This window comes from Fukomys damarensis, unplaced genomic scaffold (genome assembly GCF_012274545.1).
Source record: "Fukomys damarensis isolate Sample0158 unplaced genomic scaffold, DMR_v1.0_HiC HiC_scaffold_3, whole genome shotgun sequence".
In the NCBI taxonomy this organism is placed as follows: domain Eukaryota; kingdom Metazoa; phylum Chordata; class Mammalia; order Rodentia; family Bathyergidae; genus Fukomys; species Fukomys damarensis.
Window position 1 is genome coordinate 15,085,542 of NW_022900915.1, and position 12,186 is coordinate 15,097,727.

Here is a 12,186-nt window from a genome sequence, read left to right on the forward strand (position 1 = left end):
TTAATCAGAACCTCCTGCCTCTTCCACAGTTTCACAGGCCCTAGGTAGCCCAGAATTACTTTTTGGCTGCTCACAATCCACTCCCCTGTCTTCGGGCTATGTCACCCTAGACTCCAGGGCACAGGGCTGAGGCCAGCTATACCTCAGTCTCCAGAAGGGTCAAGTGGCCCAGTCCTGACCAACTGGCAGGATTTCACACCCCCAGCCATAACTGTGGGTTCAAGGATGGGCATATGACCCAAACCAGGGCAACCATCTTAACTTCCAGGATGTGTGTGGCAGCACACACTTGGGTAAACATCTTCTCTACCCATGTCTGGGTTAAAAGGTGATGTTTAAAGCCACAGCACTCAGATTACTGTCACAGGAAGAGCAGACCTAAAAATGGAGACATTCCAAAGGCAAAAAATTTAAGGGAGAGAAAGAGGGAAACCAAAACAGTGGATTAGTATTTGAAGTCCTGGACCAAGCCATTCCTGAGTGAATCTACTCAGCACATTCTAGTATCATCAGCCAATGAATTCCTTTTGTGCTTAAATTGGCTTCTTAGGTTTTCTATCAATTTGCAAGTAAAATCCTCCTATCTGGTAGAAATAAGATTGAGAGGCAGGAAGTTAAAACAACTGTCCAACCCTACAGGGATCCAGCCTAGAAAGAACATACTTCTACAGCCTCGGAGGAGCCTCAGAGTCCTTGGCCCAGAATCAAAAAATTCTAGAGTGGGAAGAGACCTTGGGGACAAAGCATCCTATTCACTCATCTTTGTCGACCATTTCTACACAGGTGTATATGTGAAGGCTCACAGAGGAAAGATATCACACAGCAACCAAGTGACAAATCCTCCTTCCCTTTGCAGTCTCAATGCTTTGAATGTGGCTGTGACTCAGTAAAGCACTTTGAACATTACAGGTCCAGTAGCCAACGATCAATCTCTTCTCAAACAAGCAGCTAAGGAAATAGTATCTTTGTTCACGGCACATCTCCTCCTGACCAATTCCTGCAGAGATGAACTTCACTTCCTATGACGATCTCTCTCCTTTCGTCTTTCTTTGGCTGACACTAGCATCTCATTTCTTCTTGGTCACTGTTTTGCCTCTCAGTTGCCACAGTAGTTGCCTTTCTGTTACTAGGACAAAACACCTGACATACACAATGTAAAGGAGAAAAGGTTTGTCTGGGCTTACAGTTTCAGAGGTTTGTTTGGCTCTACGGCAGAAACACGGCAGATGGCCACGGCAGAGGAAAGCTTCTTACCTAATGGCAGGAAGGAAGCAGAGAGAGCAGGAAGACAGCCAGAGAGAAAGGGACTAGGGACAAGATCTTCCTTCAAAAGCACTCCCCCAGTGATCTGCTTCCTCTAACTGGGCCCCAGCTCCTAATTGCTCGTTCAGTTGTGAAGTCAGCAATGGGTTAATCCGTTGATGAGGTTAGTTCTCCTCGTGATCCAATTATTTTCCAAAAACACCACCTCTGAACAGATGAGTCTGCTGGGGTGGTGTGATCATTGAGTGATTGTGTCAACTGCAGTAAGAGAAGCTCAACAAAAGTTGGCTCAGCCATTCCACACCCTGGGATGTGGAAGACTCTCCCTAGGGCAGCTTGTCATCCGGATATATAAAGGGGAAATAAAGGAAGGATCTGCTTCTGTTTCTTTGAAGGAGCTCCAGTCTTCGCCTTCACCTTGGACATCCTCTTCTCGCTTCCATCGCAGTCCCATCGGTCTTCTGATATGAACTTGCACAGGGCACTGCAGTGAGATCCAGACCTTCGTGTGAATCCTTTCGTTGCCAGTGCGCAGACCCTCTGCACGCTTCCACATCCGACTCTGTGGGTGGCCACTATAAGCCAGTCTTCTAAATTCCTATATCCTGTTACATCTGTTTGTCTAATAAGCACTGATTGATACAAGTGCTGTGGGGGGACATTTTTGATCCAAACCATAACAGTTACTCAGAACTTTTTCCTAATTTGATCCCACAATGCCTATAGACACTTAACCTCTACATTATTCACATCTCCATTCTTTACCTTTTCTCTTAAACCATCAGTTATCTACCTGTCCCCATCCGTGATTTTCCCATCATCATAAATAGTTTGGTTGCATTAAAAATAGCTGCAATTTTTTTATACTCTACCAACAGCAAACACATAGAACTAAAAATCAAATTCTTACAACTGAGTTGGTATCTTTATGATGGTCAAGGGATTATTCCTTCTTAGCAGCAGATCTTACAGCCACTTGAAACATTTTTATTTTAGAAACAGAGACTCACTGCCAGGGATTTAGCTCAGTGGTTCTGCCGCTGCCTGCCTTGCAAGCGCAGGTCCTGAGTTCGATCCCCAGTACCAAAAAAAGAAAAGAAATAGAGACTCACTATTTTGCCCAGGCTGCTCTTGAACTCCTGGGCTCAAGCAATTCTCTTGTCTCAGCCTCCCAAGTGGCTGAACCCACAATTGCACACCACTGCACCTGGCTTACTTGAAGTATTTTCAAGTGGTTCAGGCTGATAGTACAAGTTAAGTCTAATGATCTATTTCTTGCCAACTCCTTATATAACATGATCAGTTATTTTCACTTCCTGTGACTAAACTCCTCCTCCATCTACGACAGATTAATGCATTTGCCAGGGCATAATGTTAGCCAAGTTCTGGTAGCACACAGATGGAAAGCTTCCTGCAAATGTGAAGCGAGGTTATTACTCTCTGGAACCAGTGTGTGATTGGAACTCACAAGACTTACAATTATTATTTTTATATCCCTGTTAGAGTATCTTAGGAACTTACAAGTCTTCAGAGAAAAAGCTCTGGGAGTTTGGATGAGATTCACAAACTCGTTTGCTCTCCAGTGAAGCCTTTTATTACAACTTTGGACTGAGAAGGTGGAAAGTTAATTCAGGATATAAAATAAACAAGTGATACCTTAAATTTATGTAGCCTTCCTTTTGCAGAAATCTGTAACTGCCCATGTGTACCATTTGATCATCAGTGTCTTCGGTTACTGGAAATTGTTCTGGAGAGAAATAAAAAAATAAAAATTGAAAGACATTTACTATGAGCACAAATTCCAAGCTTCCTTTCTTAGCAGCACGTAACTCTAGTTAGAAAATTCCCCTAGAAATCTTTCCTCTTAATGTTGAACTTCAAATCTACAATTCATTGTGGAACCAAGAATCTACCTTTTCCAGCCTGACCTCCTTACTCCACCGGGAAACCCACCTGCTCACCTCTTCTCACATGCCATCCTGTGCTTCTTTTTTGCCCCTGGCCATGTCCCATCTGCCCTCTACTCATAGGGCTCTGAAATCTGACTTCCCAAGGGGACAGGTAACCCAACCCTGAAAAGTGGGGCAAAATTTACAGGTGGGAACAGGGGTCAGGGCAAAGTGGGGAGAGAACCAAATTTCCCCTCTTCCCCCGCTCCAGCTAGGCTGAGATACAAATCCTCCCTGCAGCCTATCTGGAGTAGCCGCGATGCTAAGAGACCTGCTTGATCCTTCATGGCTTATCCTGAAATGGGAGCCAACCCTATGGCATCTTCTGGGCCGCCCTCACCCCATCTTGGGACTCACCTCCCAGGTGAGCACAAGCACCTTAGCCCCTGCTCAGCCCCTGCCTTCTGGAGGACCCAGAGTGGAGATGTTTTCTCCAGCACAGCATTTCTGAAGGTGTGCTCTGTGTACACTGTCAGGAGCATCCTCGGGGGTGCCTACCAGAAAGACAGACTCCTGAACTCACCCCAGATGCAGTCAGGACGTCTGGGGTATGAACAGCTCTGCAGCTGACTCCTAAACACTCTAAAATGTGAGAACCAGGCCGGGGATTTAGCTCAATGGTGCCGCCGCCTGTCTCACAAGTGGAAGGTCCCGAGTTCGACGCCTGGTACCAAAAAATAAAAATTTTTTAAAAATGTGAGAACCACTAGCCAAAATTCCCTGCCACACCCCAGCTCTGCTGAAAGGACTTTCTGATTACCCAAGCTAGAACCATGGGCTCTTCACCTTCACGTACCTCGTTTTGCTGGGCAGTCCTTTGCTCCTGCATCTGTCCACTTTCTAGGACACCACTGAAGCCTCCCAAATGGCTTCACCTTTATTTGCTTCCAAAAGGGGACCAAATTTGAGAATCATGCTGCACATCAATACAGAACCAAGATGCAGTACAAGAAATGGGCACTTAAATTCTGCCAGAAAGAAAGGCCCGTGAGCCTTTAATTAGACAGAATTGGGTTTGTGCTGGATCTGCTGCACTTTCTGTTTTGTTTTTGTTGGTTTTTTTCCCCCCACAGTACTAGGGATTGTGCCTAGGGAATACCGAACAATAGCCCCAGCCCTTTTTTGTTTTGTTTTGTTTTGTTTTTTGAGACAGGGTCATGCTGAGTTGTGCGGGCTGGCCTCCAATTTGCAATCTTCCTATATCAGCCTCCCAATTAGCTGAGATTTCAGGTGTATGCCACCTTGCCTGGGTGCATTTAATTCTTGTATCCCTACTACACCCACTTTGCTGATTGTGACAAAGTGTCCAGTGAATTCTACAAGAGCAGAAGTCAGCTCATCTATTTCCATGAAATCCATAAGGGGATACACACACTGTGCACGCTGACTGCTGACAGTCAGGGTACCTGGGATATAACATTCACTCCTTTTCTTTCTTTTCCTCCCTTTCAGCCCTCCACGCCATCAGCTCTAAAGCCCTGCCCCGCACTCCCTCCTAATTTGGAAAACACTTCTAGGCTCCCCTCTGTGTGACATCAGCCAAAATGCATCTGGTTGTGTTCCGTTTATTTCCCTCTCCATGAGTCTATCTTTCCTGACTTGAGAAACTGAAGTAAAAATGTCCTTCCTTACCATACAGGCACCAATTGTACTGGTTAGCTGTGATAATCAGAGCTGGCCTTTATTCAGCATTTATCATGAACTCAGCCAGCCCTTTTTCAAGTATTTTTTCTTTCAGACCTTTCAACAGCCCTAACAGGTACATATGCAGACATCTTTTGGTATCCAAGGAAGAATGGGTACAGGACTGACCCCCCAGACACCAAAAGCCCTTACATAAAATTCCATGGTATTTGCATATAATCTACAGATAGCATAGCATATTCCTTATTTTTTTATTTTATTTTTTTGGTACCAGGGATCGAACTCCGGTCCTTGCACTTACAAGGCAGGTGGCAGAACCACTGAGCCAAATCCCCAGCCCTACATTGTTTACTTTAAATCATGTCCAGGTGACTTATGATACCTAACATGATGCAAATGCTCTTAAATTGTTATACTGTATTGCTGAAGAAATAACAAGAAAAAAGTCTGTACATATTCAGTACAAATGCAATTTTTAAAAATATTTTTCATCCATGGTGGGTCAAATCTGTGACTAGCTAAGGCAGAATGACTGCACTGTTTTTATTCACCTTTACAGATGAGGTTTTGAGAGTTAGAATTCGCCTACAAAAAGTGCTGGAGGTTGTCTGCTCATGAGATGTAGGATTGTCACCATTCTGGTATCTTCTTTCCCACTGTCTAGTGATACAGTGATTTTCCACACTGGCTTCCTGATAGGAACTTCTTATGTGAACAACTGTCCATAAGTCCGTATCCACAGTTGACCCAGGTCAATCCACAGGAAAGTAGGCAGCCAGCCTCACTGCCCTGGTCTTTGGCTCCCCCTCAACCAACCCTGTGCTTTTTGCAGACCTGATTCTGCAGGGCCATTTGCCATGTGGTTCTACCATACGAAGCAGGCAATCCTTTCCGGGCAATACATCTAGTCCTCATGCCTGGACTGCCGTATGGGCTTTCTTGCCACATCAAGCCAGGAGCTCATTTCCTCCACAAACATCATCCATGCCATCAACTCTAACCCTGCCCCACATTCTTTCACCCTGGCATCTCAGCCACTGCAGAAAAGGGTCTCCGAGCATCCCCAGAGACTTCCAAAGCCCACAACAGAATCTCTGTGTGGGCCTTTGACATTTTCTCATTTGAAAGTCCTCAAATCCCCCAGTGAACAGTTTTCTCATCTCAGTAACTTTGCACGGAATCTGTTTCCTCTGGTTTTTGCCCTTCTGAGACGTTAAAACCAGCAGAGATTTGAGCCAAGGGACAAGGTTAACTAATCGGCTTTAGCACGACACTTGTTTCATCAAGGCATAGGTCTGGTCCTCAACCCCATTTTAATAAGTTCAGGGCATCCCATAATGGTACTGTCCCTCATCTTGGATCCAGAGGGGATAGTAACTATCCCCCACCCCAAGCAAAATTTAACTTTCAATTTTAAGTTGGCTTTTCAGCTATCTTGCTCCCCCCAAGCCTGCACATCTGGAACCATTCACAAAGTGGTGGTTGAAATTTTCACTAATTCAAATGGAATGCTAGGATGGAGGCCATTGGGAGGCCCTGAGCTTCCCTCAAGTTGCAGAACAAGCAGTTCTACTCTCAGAAATGCACGCGTCAACAAACACCCTGGCGAGCACCCACTGGGGACCGAGCCCTGCACTAGAGGGAGGGGAGCACCCCATCTGCATATACTGGGACCTTGAGATATGTGGGGCAAGGGTACAGAATGAACTGTGTCTGCCTCCTCAAAAAGAGTTCACAAGTGTAAGCCCTAACCCTCGTGGTACTCCAGTGACAGTGTGTGTGTGACGTGAAATAAGGCCACGAGGCTGAGGTCCTAATTAATAAGCCTGACGTATGTAGAAGGCGGCAACGATTCAAGTTCTCTTTCTCTCCGCTAGGCGAAGATACAGTGAGAAGGCCGTCATCCCGCCAGCCCGAAACCCACCAAGCTGGCATCTTCTTCTCAGATCTCCCAGCTTTCACAGCTGCTGCAGGCACCCAGCCTATGGTGCTTGGTAGCCCAAACTGACCACAAAGACAGCAAGCTCTTCTGTCCACATCCAGTCAGTGTGGTTCATGGGAAAAAACAGCAATCCAGAGATGCTACGCTCTTTTTCTGCCTAGCAACACTGCCTAGGAACAGGCATCAGGGAGAAATTGGAGAGAAACATACAAAAACTGACCCATTCACCCATCTCCATCTACCACCCACCAACCCACCAATAAAAATGTATGGAATAACTGTTTTGTACAGCTATAAATACTTTTCAAATGCAGTGTATTCATACTTGTTTACAAATGCATTAAAATATCTGGAAATGCACACACGAAATGGATAGTAAGTCTCCTCTGGAATAGAAGGAGAGAGGAAAAAGGAAACAAGGTTGTTGAGGAGGGGCTTTTAAGGATGTAAAACTGTTATGAAACGTTCACCTATAAAAGGAAAACCACAAGGGCTTGCACATAGCTGCTGAATGATCTGTACTCAGGCAGTATTCAAGGCAGAATGGGCCTGGCTTTACTATTTGACAGGCCACCCTACCCTCTGGGCTTTTTCTCGGGAACATGGGGATGTGACCTGCAAAGGTGCTGAGTTTGTCGCATGCTGCCCATATTCCCAGGAGTTGGCACAGTGCTGGGCGCACAGTAAATGTGGAAACACTGCTGACCTGGATGCCTGTACACATGAAGGAGCTGGGGACTGGGGGGCGGACACAGAAAGAAAAAGAGAGGGAGTCTCAACAGAAAGGTTCTGTGGGAGCTCTCAGCCGGCCAGGAGCTTTTTGGGGGGGTATGGGGGGGTACCGGGGATCTAACTTGGGCCCTTGTGGCTGCGAGGCAGATGCCGGAACCACTGAGCTAAATCCCTGGCCCTCAAGCTTTGATCAGGACACAAATCTGGGGAATTCTGTAGATTAAGACCTGAAGACAGGACAAGTGGGGAATCTGTGCGGCGCTGAGGTTTAGATGTTTAAAGGGACTTTGGGTGCCACCCGGAAAAGGGCTCTGGAAGGTCAGCCAAAGTCTCCAGCACTTACAAGGGGCACTAGGTCTCCAACAAGAGTGACACAAGCTTCACCTCCAAGACAACCACGGGCAATGTAGTCTTCACCTGGACTCTGTCTGCCTACAACTCACAGGGTTCTTGAACAGATGTTTACTCATTTTAATGCCATATTGAGACTCAGCATAGCATGAAGGTTAAGAGCACAGATAGGATCCAGGATGCATGGGTTCAAGTCCAGTTCCACCATGTAACACAGTTAATGCTCTGTACTCCAATTCCCTACTGTTAAATTAGGAATGGAGCCTGGTCCCGGGAAACAGGTAAGAGCTGAATGAAAAGGATATGAAGATACCCAAGTAAAACCTCGTGAATTCACTCACAGGGACGTCATCATCCTAGCTCTTTGAAACAAAGTAGATGGCATTAAAACCTACTTTGGAGGCTGGGAGTGTAGTTTAGTGGTAAAATACTTGCCAGCATGCCTACTGCCCTGGGTTTGATTCCCAGCACTACCGACATCCCTATATTTGATGTATCGTTTGATCTTTGTGTGTCCACTCGGTTAAACTAAATGACAAAGACAGAAGGTGGGTGGCACACACACACCTCTCCCAGTTTTTCAAAGAAAACCCAATTGAGGTGCTGCTCTGAGAACTTTTCCAGATGTGATGAAAGTCCCTAAGCAGTTGACTTTAAAGTAGAGAGGTTATTTTTGGTGGATCCAACCTAATTATATGAGCCCTTGCAAAGGGCTGAGCTTTTCCTGGCAAAAAAAAAAAAAAAAAAAAAAAAAAAGACTCCAGTGACAGGTAATCTGCAATGGTTTCTCCGTTCCTGAATTTTTCCGATGGATTGGACAAGCTTCAGCTATACCCCTGTGATCTTCTCTTTCTGACAGCTTGCTCTACAAACAATGGCTCACCTTCCCAAGCCTCACAATCACCTAAGTCAATTCCTGATAAGCTATCTCTTAAGGTATATTATCTCTAGTGGTTTTGCCTCTCTAGCTGATCATTTCCCAAGTATCAACTAGAGACTAAAATGGAGCCACTTCCCCTTTTCCATATGCACTGTTAAGTAGCAAGATGGTAACTGTGCGTAACAAAATACTGTCAACTCTCATTACTTACAGCAGTTTTGTTCTATAAAGTTACAGCAAGCACTGAACGAGAGTCTACTGAACATTGCTTCTAGATGAAACCCAAGGTTAGGTTCCTGTGAGTTTCCAGTCCAAATATTTTCAGCAACTGATCAGTGCATAAACTTGCACATGCCCGTAATCCCAGCACTCAGGAGGCTGAGGCAGGAGGACTGCGGGTTCCAGGACAGCCTGGGCTACACAGTGTAATTCAAGGTCATAGTGAGAACCTGTCTCAGAAAACAAACCACAACAACACCACCTTGCTTTAGGGCTATTTCTGCTTCAAGTCGTCTTATTGGCTAGGGATGTGGTTCCGTGCTTGTCTAGCATGGTGTGCCCGTGTGAGGCTTGGGTGCAATTCCTAACAGTGCAAAAAAAAAAAAAAAAAAAAGAAAAAAAACCAATTATTCATAAACATTCAATTCACAGCCAACAGCACTGTATTCATGACCAAACCAAACACAGCTAACGAACATACATGGTATAATCAAAAAACTGTATGTATATTTTACAAGTGCATAATACAATATATATTACCACTAACCCCCCTCAAATACTCCTCCTCTCATCCAACACACATATCCCATCCTTATTGCCATTTTCTGAAGCAGTTGTGGAAGTCTTTGCTGATTATCTTTAGCAAATATGACTATGAATCCAGACAGTGCTGCTGCCAAGTGCCACCCAGTGGAAAGGCAGACTCATAAAAACATTAGAGTGTCTTCATCCACCTGATCTGGCCCTGTGCAACCTCTGGCTTTTCGGAACTTCATTTTGATCATGAAAGGTAAATGTTTTGAATTAATTCAGGACACTGAGGCAGCTAAGACACCACAACCAAAGTCTTTATACTCATGCAACCTGACTTCCGAAACACTCCGGAAAGTAGCAGGAATGACAGGATAAGTATGTTCAAAACTAGGGGGACTACGGGGCTTCGTGGCAATATATCCTTTACTGTAGTACATTGTAAAAATTTAAACCCTCAAAAAAAAAAAAAAAGCTGGGCATGGTGGCACACGCCTGTAATCCCAGCACTCAGGAGGCTGAGGCAGGAGGATCGCTGTGAGTTCAAGACCAGCCTGGACTACATAGTGAGTTCCAGGTCAATCTCACCTACACAGTGACTCCGTCTCAAAAAAAAAAAAAAAAAAAAAAAAAAAAATTTAAACCCTCACTGTATTGTTCACTCACACCTTGTATTTTCCCCAGCAGATACATCACAGCCCTGTGGACTGGAGAAACACTAAATAGCGCTATCTGTGGGGGTTGTTTTATACAGCAACAAAAAAAAAAAATCCCAAAAAATATGGCACAAAGCAAATTCCTAAAATGACATTTGATTAGGAGAGCCAAGACAAGGCAGAGCACACCTCAATCTATTTCAGCTGGGACCATTCACTCAGGGAACTCAAAGTCTCTGGCAGAGGAGGCAGAAAAACCTGTGAAAACTGACTGTATCTTCCAGTAATGAATGGGAAAGTTCCGGTTGCAGCACTGAAAAGTGATCAACTTAAGAAGCTGCAGACCTCCCAACAAAGCCTACAAAGATTCCAAATTTGCATTTGCCACAGGTGGTCAGACAACAAAGAAAGCATCAGCCACATCCATTAAACTTGGATTGAGTAACCCTCAAGAAACCGTTGCAACTCTTGCTCCAAAAACCCTTTCAGTAGCAGCAGCTTCTAATGGAAGACGAACCAAAGGGACCAGTGAACCAAAGGAAGTGCCTCCCAAAGCAAAGATGAGGATGAGGAATGCTGGAAGGGTTACACCGACATCAGCCGGCCCAAACTCTTTCGATAAAGGAACGATGGGTTTTCTGATAACCGGAAGCCATGAGGTCGAAATATAAAATCTCTTGGAAACGTCCATGACTAAGACAATTAAATGATGTGTTTTGAATTGGGGTGTGAGGTGGGTGTTAAGTTAAAAGGAACAGTTTCATCTTTTAAAGAATGGTACAGGGCCGGGGATTTAGCTCAGTGGTGCCGCCCCCTGCTTCACAAGCACAAGGTCCTGAGTTCAATCCCTGGTACCAAAACCAAACAAAACAAACAAAAAAGAAAGAATGGTATAAGACTATCTTTGGAGCCACTTTTTCTTTTTTCTTTTTTAAGTTTGAGTGGTACACTAATAAGTGAGAGTTTGAAATTAGAGGTAATTTATGTTTTAGATACAGATTTCAAGACATTTGCCAATCTTGTAGTTTCATGTGATTAATTTTCAAAGGTTAATAATAATAAATCAGAAATGGTACCTTTTTAAGAATAGCATATTTTTTAGACACAACTATCAGCACATTAAGAAGGAAGCAAAAAATTACTATTTAAAACTGTAAGTAGTTACTCCTAAATTAACTCCCTCATTACCTAAACTGGCTCCCAGGAAAAGCTTTATACAAGAAAGCAGGGGAGTAATGTATTGAAAGGAAAATGTTGCTGGACTACTGACTGAAATTAAGTTTAGATAAAATTAAAGAAGTTTTTTTTTTTCCTTTTAAGCATTTATTTTGTTATCATATTAGTAGGTATTGCACTGCTGTCAGTGCATACAGATGCTTAGCCCTTTTACCAAAAATAATTTCTAAAAGAAATTTCTATGTGAAGTATCAAGTATTTGAAACGGTCCATTTCCCTTGAATGGTTTGATCTACCTTCATTAGTCTTCAAGGAACAGCCATTTGCTACCAAAGTAAATCAGTATTTTGAATATTAAAATAAAAGTTTTCACTGTTCTGACCATGTCCGTGAATGACCACAAAAGCATCACCATCATTTTTGAGGGGTGATATTTTTAGTAAGAAGGGCAATGTGTATAATGAGCATTAATTTTATTTTTCACTCTCTCTACTCTCAAATACTGGGAAAGTTTTCCTCTCCCTCTCTCTCTCCCTCTCGCCCCCCTCTCTCCCCTATTCCAGGCATGAATTTTTTTCCAGTTTGAACCTACTCAACCTTGCTCTTCTGTTTTGCTCTCTCCATCTTCATCCGTGTAGGACCCTCTTGGTTTCCTACTCTGCACCTGTGTAGGAGAACAGCAGGAAGACAAGCCCCTTTCTTGGGGCAGGATGAGACGCTAGGGTAAAAAGGCGTTGAGAGTGACTGCATGGTTTCCAATGAATTCAGTCAACACTGCAGAACTTTACTTCTGATGAAAAGTACAATAGGCCCCTGGGACAATGAATGAATTTTGTTTGGGAT

At 44.1% G+C, this 12,186-nt stretch overlaps 1 long non-coding RNA gene and 1 pseudogene across 1 annotated transcript in view; one reads left to right on the forward strand and one right to left on the reverse strand.

The window, feature by feature from the left end:
• Positions 1-3,855, reverse strand: part of LOC104855116 — a 256,124-nt gene extending 252,269 nt beyond the window's left edge. The window contains exons 1-2 of the long non-coding RNA XR_004518378.1: positions 3,736-3,855; positions 2,920-3,010 (exon numbers count right to left, since the gene is read on the reverse strand). This is a non-coding gene — a long non-coding RNA (uncharacterized LOC104855116). The remainder of the gene's footprint in view (positions 1-2,919; positions 3,011-3,735) is intronic.
• Positions 3,856-9,837: 5,982 nt separating this feature from the next.
• Positions 9,838-10,873, forward strand: LOC104855159 (annotated as a pseudogene).
• The last annotated feature ends 1,313 nt before the right edge of the window (positions 10,874-12,186 follow it).